The sequence below is a fragment of the Cyprinus carpio genome, chromosome B3 (assembly GCF_018340385.1).
Source record: "Cyprinus carpio isolate SPL01 chromosome B3, ASM1834038v1, whole genome shotgun sequence".
Lineage (NCBI taxonomy): Eukaryota > Metazoa > Chordata > Actinopteri > Cypriniformes > Cyprinidae > Cyprinus > Cyprinus carpio.
The window spans coordinates 13,995,144-14,012,961 of record NC_056599.1 but is presented as its reverse complement, the minus strand read 5'-3'; the positions used below and the strand labels follow the sequence as shown (position 1 = coordinate 14,012,961).

The window sequence follows — 17,818 nt, the reverse complement described above, 5'->3', positions numbered from 1 at the left end:
TCACATTACTAGAGATCTAACTATGTTAAGCATGCATACATTTCCAGTAGAGCTGTAAACTCAGCAATGCACTAAAGTACTGACATTTCAGCCGCAGGCCAAATCCATTCTGTAACCTTCACCTCAAAAGACCTAAAGAGATTAGCCATGAATAATTTTCCATTAGACTAGATATAACTTTATTGTCATAGTGCAGAGCACATGCCACATACATTTTCTTTAAATTAACGTATGCTTATCAAGACTGCATTTTTATTTGATCAAAAACAGTATTATTGTTAAATATTTTTGCAATTAAAAAAAAAAATCTTCATCCATTTATTCCTATGATGCAAAGCTGAATTTTCAGCATCATTACTTCAGTCTTCAGTGTCACATGATCCTTCAGAAATCATTCTAATATGCTGATTTGCTGCTCAGTTATTATCAATAATTATTCTTATCATTATCATTATTAAAAATAGTTTTTGCTACTTAATGTTTGTTGAAGCCGTCAAACTTTTTTCAGGATTTGAGTATGAGTATATTTGAGGAATGGAAAGTTCAAAAGAACAGCATTTATTTGAAATAGAAATCTTTTGTAACATCATAAGTATCTATATATCTACTGTATACTATCACTTTTTTGTATAAATATAAAAAATAAATAAAATATCTAAATAAAAAATATTACTGACACCAAACTTACCCCTTTGAATTGTTTTAACAAAAATATGAAGCAGCACAACTGTTTTCAACATTGATAATAATAATAATAATAATAATAATAATAATAATAATAATAATAATAATAATAATAATAATATGTTTTGGAGTACTGGAGTAATGGCTACTAAAATTCTGCTTTACCATCACAGGAATAAAATAATTTTTAAAAATATATTCTAATAGAAAACTGTTAGAAAACACAATATTACAGTTATAATACAGCAATTGCTGTATTTTTGATCAAATAAATGCAACATTGGTGAGCATAAGAGACGTCCTCCAAAAATGTAACTTAAAAAAAAAAAACACTTTAAAAACTTTAATTATTTTAAACAGTAGTGTATAAGACAGAAAACAAATGTGTGATGGCAGTACAGCTGAGAGGAATGATCTAAAATGTGCAAAAAAATCTTTTTTTTCAACGTCCACAAAAAAAAAAAAAAAAAAAAAAAATTCCCCTCTGGTCTGCTTGGATTTAGTGACTTTTATTCAGTCGTGCCCTGGACAGAGTGCCAGAAAGGCCTTCAGCAGTCGGTCTGGTAATGAAAACATAAGGAACACGACCCGCAGCCCGCCGGCTCTTGTGACCTTTTGAGCTCAGCTCAGACTCCCAGGCGCTCTCGTTTCTTCACTGAAAAGGAGGAGTTATTCTTCACCTGCTGATTACTCATCACAAAAACATCAAATGACTGCTGGCTCTGAGATTGTTGAATATACAGAGTGCACCTGTTTACACCTGCATCTCTGACCAGCGAGCACTTCTGTCACTTCCGTCAGGTCACTCTGTCATTCCATGCATGTTGTGACATTTACTTACCTGATATAAGACAAGACAGGGTGCTTCCTTTTAGTGAACCACCGTATGACAAAAATAGCAGATTACCAAGCACACAGCATGCCGTCTTTAGGTTGTTCTGTATCCAGCAGACAAATCTGCGAGGATTATAAGGGTGAGCTCAGATGCCCTATGGGGTTACCAAGAGGAGAAGCTACAAAAACATATTGCACAAGCTTATGGTCTTAAAAGAGCAGATTGGCTGCAGTGTTAAAGGTGAGCCATGGGGCCGCTGAGATTGTGTGTACATTTCAAAGGTCTGGGGATTGTGTAACTAAATTAATCCATCCTTATTTGCTCTTTTCCTAATAATTGCAGGATAAACTAGATTTGCATTACATGAGGGAAATATTGTACCAGTGCATGCTTAGTGTTGAAGTTGTACTGTAGATAAGTTTAGGTTTTTAGACTTTGGTCATGTGTAAATGTTATGCCGTATCAGAACCACTTTGTGGTGGTGTTTTGACTGTGAATTAATCAGTGTTTTTCGAACAAATCTTTCATGTTCACTTCCATGCACTAATTCAACCTTTTCATTCACTGAAGTCTCTCTCTTTTGAAGCGCCTGACTGCTTTGCTGGCTTATTCCAGAAAATAGGTCTGGGGCTGAATTAACTGCAGAAGTTTAATTTCAGAGCTGTTTAGAATGTATCAAAACTTGAATGTTTGAAGAATATTAAAATAAAGGAGGAAATTAGCAGGATACTATGACAGAGAGTCTTTTTTATGCAAGCATAATCAGATTTATTATTATTATTATTATTATTATTACAATTATTATATTTAAATAAAGACTGAAAGAGTTGTCTGATGTTTAATGGTGGTGACATTGACATTTATAGCCTACAGTACGTATAACTTTTACCTGTTGATTGTATTTAGGCCACACATTTCACAAAGGTTGTGTTCATTTGTAAAGATCAATCATAACGAACAAAACGTGTAAGAATCATAAATGTTTGTTAGACACATAAAAAGTCAAATCACACCGATCATGATTAATAACTGTGATAATAATTTGAGCAATGTAATCCTTATTATATTTTAAACCAGCAGCCCTAACTTAAATCTGTTGATCTTTTTAATTTGCTACAATGGGCCAACTGTAATGATGATATGATACAGTCTACTAAGATATAGTATTTAGCACTTTAACATTAAAAAATGACACATTTCAGCTTTAAATTTCACACAGAAACAACAATACAGAATGTGGTGAGAGTATCACACTACTAAAGCACTATCAAATCTTTCCAATCACACCAGGAATGTGCCAGGAAGAGAGGATTTCAGGACACTGAAAGCACAACGAGAGAAACACACTCACAGACATGCTTTCTAGCATTTACTGGGTAGACTATCAGGAAAAGAGATTAAAATTTGCAGGGTGGAAGGTTTCACCTCCCCCGGGAAATTTTATTGAACAGTGTTTCATGCAATAGGCCTCTAAAATGAAGAGGCATAAAAAAAACAACAACAACACAATAGAATAAGTTCACATGGGAACAGTGGTTGTCGATTTAGATTAATTTAAAATGTATTTAAAATTTATAGTACAATGCCAAGAATATTATATATATATATATATATATATATGTGTGTGTGTGTGTGTGTGTGTGTGTGTGTGTGTGTGTGTGTGTTCAACTCTATCACGTGAGCTACCGACTGTGTTAGAAAACCCATATATATGAAGCTGTAAATGCGTTTTCAAATCTCACAGCATGTTTAATTTGTTTTGAGGTCATATCATAATATTGTGCAAGGAACTGTGCGAAAATTGGGCTTTCCTAATCAAAACTCTGCTCTTGTAAATCATTTTAATTTGTGTGAAATGGAACAAAAGTTGTCAGAGTTTCACTACCTATTGTTCAAACTGCAGCGATTTGTACGTACAGGTATGTTTTTTGAGTTTGCAGGAGTGTAAGTAGAGGCACGCTTTTCCAATGAGCCTGGGTAGTTTCAAACTCATTTTGCCACTGTCAAAATGTATACTCTATACATATAGTATGAAGGTGTGCAGTATGAACGAAATTTGGACATACTACATTTGTCATGTGGTCACTGTCATGCAACCTCAGTTGCATCACTTTACTTCACAAATCCTCTCTGATGATCTTATTGGATAGCAAAGTGTCCATCAAATGCCAACTTCACAATCTCACCAGAAGTAGTACTACTACTACTACTGCTACTACCTTTCATACTGTTTTACATATACTATGAATTTTAAAGACTCTTGTGGCATACTGTTTTTCGTCTATTACATAGTATGAAAATAGGCAGATTCGGACGCAGTGACAGTGTATTCAATGAACTGTTAGTGTTGATAGTGCCATGCTCTTGCTTATTACCTCTGTCTGTATAGAGAGTAAAACATCACTTATCTCACTGTTATTTAACAGCGAAGCTTCTGAGCTGCCAGCAGCCTGTGTTTGTGTCAAATGACACATCATTTTTTTAAACAGTGCTTGTTTCAAACAAAATACCATAGTAGTCCCATGTTCCAGTGTCTGGTGATACTGGTCTTCATCAAACAATGAGCAACTTGCCCAGACTGTGACTGTGCTGAGAAGGAACAAAGTCCCTTAAAGGAAAGTCGGTTCCCTGTGCAACTATCTTCTATCTAGGCAGTAGACAGGTACAGCTTTTATGTAGTTGATGAAAAACATCATCAAGGACACATCCCATCCAGGACACCACCTGTTTAATCTTCTGCCCTCAGGCAGACGGCACAGATCCTTAAGAGCAAAAACCACTCGCTTACAGAACAGTTTCTTCCCAGTTGCTATCAGGACTTTAAAATTCTAAATGCACTGATGTTAAAATACTATTCCAACCAAGTTATTCTTTTAACTACAGTCACTTATTTCATTCAAATCTCTTCTGTCTATACAACATGCAATACACAATATATACAGTATTATACAATATGCAGTATGTCAATCTGCAGTACCTCTGTCTGGACACTTTACAGTATTTATCAGAACTTGAAACAAATGCATTAAATAGTATGTCAGGGTGAAATACCAGATCTGGTTACTAAATGTGAAACATATCTGCAGTAAAGGTGCAATAACATACGTGCAATAACATGCACTATAGGTCAATGTGCAATCCTATACCTAGTCACTAAATCACTTCAGTTACTTATTCCATTTAAATTGTACTTTTGTATAAACTTACTGTGCATATCAATGTGAAGGCCAACGTGCAATACTATAAATGGTCACTTTATTCAGATTGCTCAATGTGTCAGTCACTTGTTGTATTTACTTGTAAAATTGTACTGTACAGTCTTATATTCTTATTTATTAATTAGGGTTTAATATAACTGATATATATATATATATATTTAGAGAGAGACAGAGAGAGAGAGGTATGTTTCCAGGGGATTCATCTGTATGTATTTATTATTAATACATTAACTTAGTAATTAATAACATGCATTGCTATAACAAAAGATCTGGAAATGATCAATGAATAAAGCTCCATCTTTTTTATTTAAAGTATGCTATATACTCTATGTTGGGAACAAGAAATAGCTTTTACTGTTACTCCATATACATCATTTATGGAACAATGTCAGACAAAGATCAAGGATAAAATACTTCAAGTTGACAGCAAGTATAAGGGACAAGGACCCAAAGAAATCACCCTGACAGACCAATGGTGGAATTATAATGCCTAATCATTTAATTGCAATTTAACATGCAATTAAATGACATTATCTGTGCTACTGTAGCATCAGCTGAAATATCTAAATTATTCCAGTTTTATATTTACCTGTGTGAATCTCTCACTTCCACATCTGTGCAATCTCTCTGCTTTTAATTTCATTTTGTCTTTCTATTAAAATGGTTTTCTCCTCTCCCAATGTCTTTCTTGTTCTTGTTTCCCTAAATCACACTTCCACTTTTTTTAGAGACATGCTCCCATATGCCCTGCCAGATGCTCTCACACACAGTTATGTAAACCACATCAAATTGCCTGGGGGCTCTTGAACTTCCATTCTTATTTTGGGCAGTAAAGAAGGTCTCATTTGTTCCCAAATGTTTTAAAGAGAAGCATAGTTTAGGGTGACACTGTGCTGTGTCTCTTCAATGAAGTTTTCAGAAGTTGGCATGCAAGCGCCTCAGAACATAAATAATGGATTTATCAAGTTAAGCATCCAGCCATGCAGCTGTATATACTTAGCAACGTTATCTCGCCGGCTACCATATCATTTATTTCCCCTAACCACAAACCAATGCTAAAAGCATTTCTGAATGGAATGTTCCTTTAATAAAGGTAAAAGACTAAGGCAGAGCAACTTTTATCCTCTTTTAACCTAATTGTTCTCAAGGGGTTGTGACCCAAAAACTGAGTTCTTTTCTAATAGGGTCACGGAGAGCAAGGAAAAACAGTGCTATATTCAAATAATAAGATGCATCTATCAGTATAATTATGCATTGGACACCTCTAGTTTGTGCAAGATTTGGCAGACTACTGCAATCTGGTGTACTTTACTGGGACTATACGGCATCACTTTGCCAAAACAGTCCACTAGTATTTCTTTTTCACTGCACCTATATCTTCAAGCTTGAAAGCTCCACTGAGTTTGAATCTGAATGATCTGATAAAACAGTGGACAAAAGGTGATATCAGGTCATGTCAGGTTAGCTCCTTACCCGTTTATCTTGCATTAATTGTTAATTTACTGTAAATGTCTCACTTGATTGTTTACACTGAGTGTTGAAGTGTCTTCCTATCACTCCACTGGTAAAAGAATGGTGCTAGCAACACCAAGGTTGAGTTCAACTCCATGCACACACATACACTACCTTCAAAAATTTGAGGTTGGATATTTTATGTTTTTGAAATATAGTCTCTTATACTCACCATGGCTGCATTTATTTGATCAAAAAAAAAAAAAATACAGCTAAACAGTTTTTTTTTTTTTTTATAATCTTACATTTAAAATAACTGAATTCTATTGTAATGCATTTTAAAATGTAATTTATTCCTGTGATGCAAAACTGAATTTTCAGCATCATAACTCCAGTCTTCAGTATCCTTCAGGAATCATTCTGAAAATTATGATTTGCTGTTCAAGAAACATTTCTTCTTATTGTCAATGTTGGAAACAGTTGCGCTGCTCAAAATTTTTGTGGAAACCGTGATATACTTTTTTTTTAAATGTTGCTTGTGAGGATGTTGCTTTCTCAAAGACAACTGCGATTACATTTCACTGCAACAAGAAAGATTGCTGTTGGCAAAACTCATGAAAAGGTGAGCTGGCCATCCTTCACATGGATGGATGAGCATGCTTCTGCTAGGGGTGACAGACCATAGATGCCCGTATGACATGAAATGTGAAGGGCGCAAGCTAGTGCGAGTGACAGTGAAAGGCGTCTGCATTCATTAATGTTAATTAGCTGGGATATATTCCAGAGCAAATTTGGAAGAATATGACAGATGGAGACACACAGAGTAAGAACGAGAAAGCAGAAAGAACAGGTGAATCAAATGGACCATAACAAAATTATTCTCTAATTTAAGTCGGTATGTGTGGTAAACAGAAAAAAAGATGGGAAATGTAGCTCATTATTTTAAGTAAACAGAGCTGTTTGAAATAGTTCTTTTCTACTTAGGCTCATAGGGGAAAAAGTTCCTCTACCTACACTTTAATAAAAGTGTCTATACAAACAATTCACTGCAGTTTCCAGCTGAAATGAACACTAGTGTCAGTAAAACAACAACTTCTATTCCTTTTTTATAAAAATTATGATTACAGGTGGAGATGATCAAATATTCAATACTTATTTTTGTGTGACTCCTTGCACAACACTGTGCTATCAGATTATAACACATTCAATGCATTTTTACCTAACGTTTGTTTTTAACAACACTATTGGTTAGGTTTAGGGTAGAGTTTATTATAGGTGGTATGTTATTTTCAAACGTAATAAAGCATTAACCTTTAGCACTCCTTTTAAAATTGCAGTGAAATGTGGAAGAAGCAATGTACTGTAATATTATTTTTCAGAAATGTCACCATAAGCACATTTTACCTGTGAGCCTGGGTTGATTCTTTTACAAAATATTGCAATGGATATAGCTTCAAAAAAGCTATAGATACAATACCAAGAATTCAGTATCTAAAAAAGCTACACCTAATGGGACTATATTGAAAAACACCCCTGCTCAGGACCTGTTATTGCTCTCTTTTGTGTCTGACAAACTGAAAGAAACTGTGAAGTAATGCATTATTAACACAGATGTATAGATGTATTATTTTACATATGATGCCTTTTAAAAATCAAACAATTATATAATATAAAAGAATCAGACTCACCCAAATAAACAAGTTTTAAAACTGTAAAGAAGGTGGATTTTTATTAGAAAAAAAATATCCTTGAGAAAAGTTTATGACCTCAAAACACTTTCTCCATAGTGCATGATTTGTAAACTAACACATTTTTACATCTGCATCTCATCTCCATATATAGGTGCATCTCAATAAATTAGAATGTCATGAAAAAGTTCATTTATTTCAGTATTTCAACTCAAATTGTGAAATTCGTGTATTAAATAAATTCAGTGCACACAGACTTAAGTAGTTTAAGTCTTTGGTTCTTTAAATTGTGATGATTTTGGCTCACATTTAACAAAAACCCACCAATTCACTATCTCAGAAAATTAGAATATGGTGACACTCCAATCAGCTAATCAACTCAAAACACCTGCAAAGGTTTCCTGAGCCTTCAAAATGGTCTCTCAGTTTGGTTCACTAGGCTACACAATCATGGGGAAGACTGCTGATCTGACAGTTGTCCAGAAGACAGTCATTGACACCCTTCACAAGGAGGGTAAGCCACAAACATTCATTGCCAAAGAAGCTGGGCTGTTCACAGAGTGCTGTATCCAAGCATGTTAACAGAAAGTTGAGTGGAAGGAAAAAGTGTGAGAGAACCGAGAGAACCGCAGCCTTATTAGGATTGTCAAGCAAAATCGATTCAAGAATTTGAGTAAACTTCACAAGGAATGGACTGAGGCTGGGGTCAAGGCATCAACAGCCACCACACACAGACGTGTCAAGGAATTTGCTGAAGAAGACCTGGACTGTTGCCCAGCTGTCCAATGTCCTCTTTTCAGATGAGAGCAAATTTTGTATTTCATTTGGAAACCAAGGTCCTAGAGTCTGGAGAAAGGGTGGAGAAGCTCATAGTCTAAGCTGCTTAAAGTCCAGTGTTAAGTTTCCACAGTCTGTGATGAATTGGGGTGCAAGGTCATCTGCTGGTGTTTCTCCATTGTGTTTTTTGAAAACCAAAGTCACTGCACCCGTTTACCAAGACATTTTGGAGCACTTCATGCTTCCTTCTGCTGACCAGCTTTTTGAAGATGCGGATTTGGCACCTGCCCACACTGCCAAAAGCACCAAAAGTTGGTTAAATGACCATGGTGTTGGTGTGCTTGACTGGCCAGCAAACTCACCAGACCTGAACCCCATAGAGAATCTGTAGGGTATTCTTAAGAGGAAAATAATAAACAAGAGAACAAAAAATGCAGATGAGCTGAAAGGCCACTGTCAAAGAAACCTGGGCTTCCATACCACCTCAGCAGTGCCACAAACTGATCACCTCCATGCCACTCCGAATTGAGGCAGTTATTAAAGCTAAATGAGCTCCTGCCAAGTATTGAATGCATGTACAGTAAATGAACATGCTTTCCAGAAGGCCAACAATTCACTAAAAATATTTTTTTTATTGGTCTTATAAAAGTATTCTAATTTGTTGAGATGGTGGTTTTTGTTGAGATTGTTGGTGGGTTTTTGTTAAATGTGAGCCAAAATCATCACAATTAAAAGAACCAAAGACTTAAACTACTTCAGTCTGTGTTCACTGAATTCATTTAATACACAAGTTTCAAAATTTGAGTTGAATTACTGAAATAAATGAACTTTTCCATGACATTCCAATTTATTGAGATGCACCTGTATATGGCTTTTTGCACGTAGTAACACATTCTTTCATTGTTGACTGATAGCTGTTGCTGTGTGATAATCTGAACCTAATTAACAATCAACATCTTGATTGTCAGTGTGCTATATAAACATGTTTGAGCTGATATAGGCGACTGGCTTGCTAATGTAATCACAAAATCATAAGAGGTTAAAAAAAGAGAAAAAGATAACAAAAGTAAACTGCTAATCAAGTGCAAAACATCATGTGGATCTCCACATGACAACTTACAGCACTTGACATGACAATGAGAATAATTAAAGGGTCTTGTTCCTCTAACTTGTCACCTTTTAAAATGCCTTTACAGTCTGTGTACAGTTCTACGGCACATTTAAATCTCTTAACATGAACCTATCAGAGGCCAGAAGTTGTGTCTTCATATAAAGAGTGTGTTTGTGCCCAGTAGATCAAGGTTCAGCCGTCAGCACATAGGTCACAGTTTAAGGTCAGCTCTTTCTGTTTGCTTACACAAAACAGGCCACACTAAACACACGGACATGGACATCAGGAGCCCACTCTGATGACGTAAGTCACCGTGATGTTTTTCAGCCTCTCACAGAGTGCCACTCATGGAAGTCCAATTCAACTGAATTAATGCCACGCACAGTGACAGAAACACTTCAGTTTGTGCAAGAGCTCCGGTGCATTGACCGGTTTTCACAATCGAATGCAGAAGTAATTAATTTGATTCAAAGACGTGATGACTATTATCCATCAAGCTGTTCCTGAATAATGGGTTCAATTATTCCATAAAAAAATAACAATGGCATACAATTTATCAAGTATTTTGGCATTTCGGAAAAGTGCCTTTTTTTTTTTGTCTATCAGAGTACATGCACTCACTACAAGAGCTCAGCTCCAACATGTCCAATTAATTTGGATGAATGTTTTAAACATTTGAAATTTCAAAAAGAAATGAAATGGAGTCAAGATTGAGTAATGCTTAATGTAATGTTTTACCCAAAATTAAATAAAAATTATTTTAATTATTCCACCCCCCAAAAAAGAAAAGAAAAATCTGTTATCATTTAGTCACCCTCATGTCATTCCAAACCTGTATGAGTTTCTTTCTTCTCTGGAACAAAAACGAAGATATTTTACAAAAATGTTTTGTGTTGACAGTGTTGGGTCCATTTGACTTCCAGTGGGACCTGAAATGGTTTTTAGTTTCCAACATTCTTTTTCTTCAAAAGAAATACAGTGTGACAATACAGAATGACAAGAAGGCAGTAATAATGACAGATTTTAAATCTCAGTCTATCGTATGACTTGGGATGTTCTGAAGTCATATGGGTCATATGAAATCTTATGAAATTATAATGGTGATTTTTGTACTTCTTGTACTTGACAGCATGTGAACTGACATTGAAAGGAAAGTGCCACATGAAGGTTCCTTAAAAGATCTTGAGTTCCACCAAAAATAGATGCATTAGTTGTGCGCAATATATATCGTCTTTTTTAACAATGAGTGATTTGACAGAGTATTTTGCAAAATCATTCAGAACACCCTTAAAGAGTGCACACTTACATTTCGTGAAGTCTAGACTAGTGCGTGTTCTTTCACTGCATGAGCCTGTCTATTAAAATACATTTAGAATGATCACAATTTCAAGATATGGGGACAGAAAATGTATATATTTATATAATTTCATAGCTGTAGCTTAGCAGCATTTTAACTATAAATATATATATATATATATATATATATTATATATATATATATATATGTATAATAAATTGTATTTATTTATTAATTTATTATTTTTATTTCATTTTAATTGATTTATTTACTTTAATTTTTTGGAAGAGCTTTTGAAATTTAATTTATAGAAAATAAGAGTGAAAAAGAGAGAAAATTTGAAGACACCGTGATTTTGTTTCATTATATTTTTCTAGATTTTTCCATACATGCATACATTTTTAATCTGCACATCCATAGAGGTATAGAATATCCATATAAAACAACATAGAAATAGACATTTGGAGAAGTATGTGCTAAATATTATCATTGTTATTACTACATTTAAAATCCAGCTCCACATAACCGTGTAACATACTCTGTTTAGCTATGATTGTGTCATTGCACTGCATATTCACTTTCGGTTTATACAGACGAATCACTTGTCGCTGGACACTTGTCACGTCACACCTGGTTGAGACTGATTAAGCTACAGATGACAGAGGCAGATTGTGCTCACGTCATGTGTGTCTGTCTCTCTACAGGACAAATTACAGTGGTAATGTGATTTCACAGAGAGATATAGAGCATGTGTGTTTGAGAACGTTTTATTAAATGAGCCCTGACCAGCATCCAGCTTCATGCGCAGTGTTTCATGTACTTGGACAGATTTAATAAACTCAGAGCTGATCCGTTTAACACACCACGAGAAGGAAAGCGGTAATGATTAGCAATAAAATCTGAGCTGGTTAAAATACAGAGAAGTCAATGCTAATTCGGTAAGTGAAGGCTTATTGTTTCCTTCAGCTCTCAGGCACTGTTTGTACTTGTTGAACACCTGTAAGTGCACATACAGCACACATGAACACTGGGATACATGAGGCTCTAATTATCTCCGGGTATGTGTACCGCAGCACGTGTGGTCACTCAATGTGTAATGAAACTCTCGGTGAACTCGTGGACCCCTGTGTAACCCCACGTCATAGACCCCATAGACAGCTGGTGCTAACAACCTCACACAACTCCACATTACATTATAGGTCTAACAACAGTGAGGTCGACCCTTACTAGTAACACTGTCTCAAATCCACAGACATACTGCAAGCAAAAATGGTAAGCTCTTTTTCGATGTGGAAAGCTTTAATCTGATTGGCTGGCTTTACGCAGCTTACGCGAGCCATGTTACTGTAATGAGCACTTTCAAGCAAAAACTAATCAATGGAATTGTCAAACTTAATCAGAGTTTTCTTTGAGGCACTCCGTAGCAGTTAACAAGATAGGAACGAACAGATGTTTCGTTTGTGTTTTCTAAATTAGGCTTGTGAATTCAACAGCACTGTTTAAAGGTGCAAACAGAAGTTTAATCACATTTCAGCGTTTTTGTGTTTTCTGCATTTTTGTGTTCTGACACCGCTATTTTAATCATTTCTTAATCAAATGTCAGTGAAATGTTCTCTTGATTAGTTCTTGGCCAGAATAAACTGCAATGAGGACTAGAATCTGCAAAATGTAGGCACATAGGAAAAACATACCTCTACCTACATTTGTGCGAAGTAAAAAAAAAAAAAAAAAGTGCCTATACATACAGTACAATTCACTGCAGTTTCCAGCTTCAATGAACACCATTGGCAGTTAAACACCTAAAATCTCTATCCCTCTTCCTTGCACACCATCTGGTCCCTTGCACAATACGTTTTCACCTTGTAACACTTTTATCATAGTACATTATTTGTAAACAAGTACATTTTGATGTTTGCTTTGCATTTTGAACTTTTTATAGTAAACTTGCTCAGTAGCTCACCTGGTACAGCACTGCACTTATAACTCAGGTACGAGTCCATAAAAAAAAAAAACACAAGTCACAATAAATGAGTTTTTACAAAGAATCGTAAAAACAAGCTAAAATGCAAATAACTGTCTTATCTGGGGTTTTTCACATTATTATAATATATATATATATATATATATATATATATATATATATATATATATATATATATATACCACACACACACTCCAAAACACACACACACACACACACACACACACACACACACATTTTTAGAAACAAATCCAAACTAGTATGTGAATTGAAATCTTATTAAAATTGGTGTGTAGAATAGGTTCCATTATAAAGGTCAGATCAGAAAAGTAAATGATTTTATACACTTCAGCACCACAGCAAGATCTCGTGATGGACTTTTGTTCTCTTTCCACACAGACAGCTACTCTCTCATGTCTCTTGGCATTGTACTGATGTACAAGTCAGCATAATACACATACTGACTACACTGTCTGAAGAAACAGATATGATTTTATTTTGGACAGTCATCCCAAAAGATCAGATTTGAAAAACAATATGAACAAAGCACTTACAACTATGACATTTTTCTTTGCCTCAAATGTTCTTTCTGTTTGACATACTGTAACGGAAAATGTGCAGAGTCTGGACAAAGGATGCAATCTTCCCCTCTACACGTACCCTTTGCTCTGTCACCTGATTTGGTCCTATGATTCAGCAGACAGGGAAAGATGTTTTTAAAACATCCTCTTTGCTGCCTTAAATAGAAGAACTTATTCCATTTTTAATACAGTAGCACATGAAGCTGAGTAAACTGTTAAATATATCATTGATATTAGGCACAGACTGGGAGCAATGAGAAAACTGAATTCACAAGGGTGAAAAACAACAACACTGTGCTAAAAACACTCACATTACAGATTTAATGTGATGCTTCCCGCCTCACAATGTGATATATCAGCCCATGGCATCTTAACTCCAAGAACAGAGGCACGGATATTGATTAAAGCATGAACTATTCTTATAGTTCCCCCAAGCAGTGTGGTTTCAACACTTTGCATCCATTCCTTCAGACTGGTAGTGAACAAATCTTATAAATAAATGATTCTTGTTCACATCCATGCAGACTGTTAAGTCCCTACTTAAGAGTCTGAATAAAGGCTGAATACAGCAAAGCAGTCAAGCAAAGTCTAAAAACCATAAAGGCCTTTAAAAATATATTTAAAAAACAAAAACAAAATGAAACGCTTTTAACACTAAAAAATCAAACAAAAAAATGCAATATTATCAGATATAAAACAAATAAAAAAACAATAAATACACAATCAACACACAAACAACAAATATAAATACCATTTCTTTTAGTCTCATACATTTTAACTAACTGTATATTGCTGGCTATAAACCTAGCCATATTTTAACTATGTTCATACTTTTTAGCTGAATAAATGTAAATGTTTGAACAACTGTACGAAAATGCTGATTCTATCAGAAGCTATCAGTTAACAGTTAATATCAAATAGTTAATATAATAATAATAATAATAATAATAAAATATGCCTTTTCATAAACATACGACTGAGAATATGCATTCTTACATTTCATTTATATGTGACTGAGAATATGCATTACAAGTTTATTAATTTATGTTAAAACTGTGAAATCCAAATGGATGGAAATGCAATATGCAATCCAAATACATGACTCTTAAATTTATGTGCATGGTGGGTATGTTTACTTGTGTTTTGTCTCCTGCTACTGTCTGTAGGTCTTGGTTGCACTAGTGCCAATGCTCACATGTGTTAATCTGAAGTCTTGGTTTACATTTGGCCTTTGGAACTTGTTTGGACGTGATAAGATAAAACACGTTTGTTAATTTTTGTGTGCGTGTTCTCTTCAAACATGAATGTTCTCTAAATTAGGCAAAGTCAAGACAATATAAATGGCTTCTATTTCCATGAAAAAGGATGAAGCCATAAGGGCATGTGGAGAAGTTTATGACCATATAAAGGATGACTGAAAGGCCCCAGTTACACACATTACCATCATTATACAACACTGGAAACTCAGCCTTCATGTTCAGCTGACAAAAAGTGATGCAAATGCAAGATATAACTTGTCTTGAAGGTCTATAATAAGCAAAATCCCCGACAGACGGGGCCTGTGTGCCTTAGGGCTATGTTGAGGTCTGGATTTAAATGAGAAGGGAAAACAAGTGAAACAACATGAAATAGTTGTGTCACATACTGTCACTATCCCAGCATGTGAATTTAAATAAGATGTAAATTACTTGTAATTTATTCTAGTATAGTATGCCTTGAGGTTTATACCCTGTGAACCGAGAGAAGACCTTTTCTCTAGTACTTAATTGCTTGTTATGAAATACTATCTTGTCTTGTAACAGCTTCTATGTGATGCTGTAGCCAACTGAAGAACCTGTAAATGTCTGAATGCATCAGATGGTTGACAGCCACTTCAGCTCTCCTCAAGCATTAAAACAATCTGGATGGGTTTATGTTTGCACTGCAAACAAAGTAAACATGTTCTTTTAGGTTTGAGTTTTTTTTAGGTACCAGGACAAAGCAGATGTTGAGTCCAGATACACATCTCTGACGTAGAAGCAACAAGTGTTGCCAGCTTGGCTGGTTATCTGCTCAATTAAGCTGATTTTGATCAAGAAAAGTCTATAATACCTGGAGAGAGCTATCTATTATCATTCCCAGTCATCTCAATGGCAGTTGCTTGGTTGGCACATGCAGCCAAGAAAAACTCAAACTGGATGCTGATATTTGAATAGGCTTCCAAAGCTGTAGTTGCGCACTGCTAACAGACACTGAGCGGCAGTGTGTACACAGGAAACAAAGGTTTTGAATTGTCAGATTTGAACTGTCCTTCAGACAATTTTACACTGTTTATAACATTCTAAAAAGCTCATTCATATTTAAGGGTAAAAATCTGAAGGCTTGTGCTTTGATGGGTGACACGTAAAGCTTGAGCCTTTGACTTCTTTTGGAACTATTTTCATTCACAGAGAAAAAAATTATATTAAAGTCAAAACTGTCTTAAATGTAATTTATTCATTGTCTTGTTAAAAGAACTGTCTTTGGGATTTCCTGACACTGAACCATAGGCTATATATTTTGTCTAAATAATGGTGCATTATTTAATTTGTTGCAATCAAACATATGAAGGAGTGACAAATACGTATGTTTTAGACAGTTCATATAAAGAAATAAATAAAAAAATCCAGTTGTGGGAAGTCAGCTTGACCAACAAGTGACGGGAGAAATCATCAACAACACCAACATAACCAATTATAAACACAACTGTGAAAACTTCTGTGTTGACTGACAACCTACCGTTTCCGAGTAGATTCCGAACAGCTAGAATAAAGGTTAAAATAAGCAAGCATATGCGAGTAAATGATCAGCTAAAACCTATAGATACATTTGAAAGACAAAGAGATCCCTCGGGTTTTCCAGCCCGCGCTTCACTTCTTTGCTGATTATTTCCTAAAATCTAGAAATACTGCCCAGCGTTAAAAGAAACGTTACACTATTCCCTAAATGTTATAATAAGCAAATATGTTATCATCTGATTCAATTTATGGATACATAAAATGTCAACAACTGGCTTGTCAGCGAGTCCTGTCAGTTCTCGTGCCACGCGCGCGGGGAGAGAAAACAGAATGACAGGACTCAGTTTAAACTGTGGAAATCTCTACAAGATAATGTAGAGTTTAAATGTTTGTAATGTAGTGTTTAAACTATGCTCTTTCTACAAACAAATATAAAATAAAATGTCACGACTTTCATTTGGCGTAAATTTAAACGCAGAACACAAAATTGACTTGCTACTATTTGTCTTTGTAAGCATATATATGACGCATAAAAAAAAGGAAATATTATTTTATAGCTTTTTCTGTAGTATATGTTTACATAGCGTCCTGTTTTTGTCCTCACGAACTTCTGCATTGATTGAGGTTAAGCAATCGGACAACTAGTTTTTAAGAGTTGTCTTTCGCAAGAGTAACCTGTATAAACCAAAAGATTTACTTTGTTGCTTATTTTCTCTAACAAAATAAAGTGTTTAATGTACGCCAAAATCCGTATGGATAACCTATTATGATCCTCAGAATAAATGTCGCTTTAACTTAACTTCCCTTTTGCACTTAAACACGAAAAAAAAAAGATGCAACGTTGTTTAGTTTCACTATTCAAAAGGGAGGGGGGAAAACTTAAACTTGTCGCAAAATTACACTTCAGAAATAAATCAAAATTGTTTTACCTTTAGCTCGTTTAATTCCGCGAAAGTCCCCAATCTGCGATCCACAAGCGGGCATCTTCAGAGGAACAAAACTGAATCCCAGCGCAGAGGATTTAACACGTAATCCAATCCAGCATGGATTGATGCGAGATGAATCCTTCTGCGACTATCAATCTGCGCTTCAGATTTGGCGTTACTGGTCTGTGGTGAGGGACACACATGAGTTTCATTGCACGAACATAATGAAGTGCTCAAAGTGAAGCTGCGGAGCGCGTCTGCATCATCAGCCTGACGTCAACAATCAGCCCAGTGACCACTGCTAACTGCATTATATAATTAACTGAATGACAGCGTTAATTACAGTCAATAGAGTGAGACTAACGCAAGATTAATGCAAGTTTTATGTAAAAGCAACGCCCAAACCTCTGCTAATACAGCACTGAAAATTACATTACTTTTATTTATATTACTTCAGCCAGTATCCATTGTAACATCTGCATAGAGAAGAATGAGGCTAGATTTTTACCCAT

General features: G+C 35.2%; 1 protein-coding gene across 1 annotated transcript in view; it reads right to left on the bottom strand.

The window, feature by feature from the left end:
* The window catches only part of LOC109113702 (glucagon receptor-like), a 53,725-nt gene extending 36,159 nt beyond the window's left edge, over window positions 1-17,566 (bottom strand). The window contains exon 1 of the mRNA XM_042719812.1: window positions 17,310-17,566. The gene's annotated coding sequence lies outside the window, so the exon portion shown is untranslated. The remainder of the gene's footprint in view (window positions 1-17,309) is intronic.
* Between the last annotated feature and the right edge of the window lie 252 nt (window positions 17,567-17,818).